The sequence below is a fragment of the Microtus ochrogaster genome, chromosome 8 (assembly GCF_000317375.1).
Source record: "Microtus ochrogaster isolate Prairie Vole_2 chromosome 8, MicOch1.0, whole genome shotgun sequence".
Classification (NCBI taxonomy): domain Eukaryota; kingdom Metazoa; phylum Chordata; class Mammalia; order Rodentia; family Cricetidae; genus Microtus; species Microtus ochrogaster.
Window position 1 is genome coordinate 64,104,775 of NC_022015.1, and position 1,691 is coordinate 64,106,465.

Genomic DNA, 1,691 nt, shown 5'->3' on the forward strand with positions numbered 1-1,691 from the left:
CTCCATAATTGAGCATGTAAGCATAGTTCAGTGTCATCAGATAGGAACCTCACTGCTTCTGTTGCAAAAACCAGGATGGCTCCTTGTCACCAGATCCTGCAGTAACACAGCCAACATAAGCCTAGGTGAACTGCAGAATAGAACTAAGCCAGGCTGATATAGAATTCCCATTAGTGTGTGTGAACATTATGTAATCACTGAAATGTACAAAAAGCAAGCATATTGGGTAGGCACTTAATTAGAAATAAATTCAGCTTAGTAGGACTGTATGAGACAGAGATGGCCCGAGGAAGAAAGTTGTTCCCAAGATGGACTCTCAATTCATGGTGGCAGCAAATACTGTGAAGATGCTGGTCCGTTCCTCTCATCAGTCATCAATGACATCTATAAAGCATAAAAATAATAAAGAAAGAGAATATGCCATATCTTTCATGACTCCAGGCATTGACCTTACTGGGGCAGTGAAGGCAATGGAGAAATGACAGATACAGTTTACAGAGATCTGGAAATGGTTTGGACTCACTCAGTGTGTTTATTACAGACAGTTGAACAGGAAGGCAGGGTTACTGTATAAAGCTGAACAAGGGGGCTTATGTGCTGATGTTGCTTGCTTTGTTTCTCAGTGGCCTCCCCAATGTACTTCAGACCATTCTCCTCCTTCATGGCCGTGGTGCTAAAGTTGGTATGGCAGCCTGTACCATTCCAGTTCCCAGGAATGGGCCTGTGAGCAAAGGCTGTTATCACCCCAAAGTCTTCACATACACGATGCAAGATGAAATGGGCCACCCAGAGATGATCTTCCATGAGGATTCCTTCACAAGGTCTTGTTTGGAATTTCCACTGGGCAGGCATGACTTAAGCATTTATTCTGTAATCTTGACTCCAGCATACAAGCAGGCCTGGTAGTGAGCCTTCAAAATATTCCTGCCATAGGCTTTGCCTGCTCCCACAGCACAGTAATAAAGACTTTGGGGCCCAGCGAAGCCATTGGAAGGCCAACCAAAAGAGTGTCCATCTATTCCCATGAGAGTATATTCCTGTTCATTCCAAACCAGGGGTGCTGGCTGCTCACCATGTCCATTATCCATTTACAGATGTGCCTTCAATTGGTCTCTGCAGGCTTCTGGTTATATTTGAAAACTCCACAGAAAACCAACTTGTTGGGCTCTTTGCAGAAGGGGTCCAGAAACATGGCAACAGGGCCGAGATACATGTCACTGTTGGAGCCTTCAGACTGAAACATACTAGACTATCAAATTTCCACTCAGGTAACTCTTCTACACACTTGGGCTCAGGGTCCAGGGTGCAGATCCTGCAGCGCAGTCCTTCTCCGGGTACCATCAACCCAGATATACGCAGCCTGGACTTTCTCACACTGGGGCAGGGACATATGCATTTGCTTAATGCCTTTGTTCAAGTGGGAACTTGCTGAGGTGGCCATGGTGGAAGGTGTTCTGAGCAGTGGCCGGTGGGATAATGGATTGGGTGGGCAGGCCATGAGAGCTAGGCAAAGAGAGCAGAGAGGAGATGGGTGTGAGGCTCAGACGGTCCACTCTACTCCCATCCTCAGATCCCCACCACACTATGCTTACTTATAGCTAAGTTCCCCAATAATAACTGCTGCATGTGTGTCGGAGAGACAGCTCAGCTGTTAAATGTTGAAGCTCACATCCAAGAGACAAAACTATGGT

General features: G+C 46.3%; 1 pseudogene; it reads right to left on the reverse strand.

Annotated features, from left to right (window-relative positions):
- Window positions 1-212: 212 nt before the first annotated feature.
- Window positions 213-1,441, reverse strand: LOC101988056 (annotated as a pseudogene).
- Window positions 1,442-1,691: the final 250 nt, after the last annotated feature.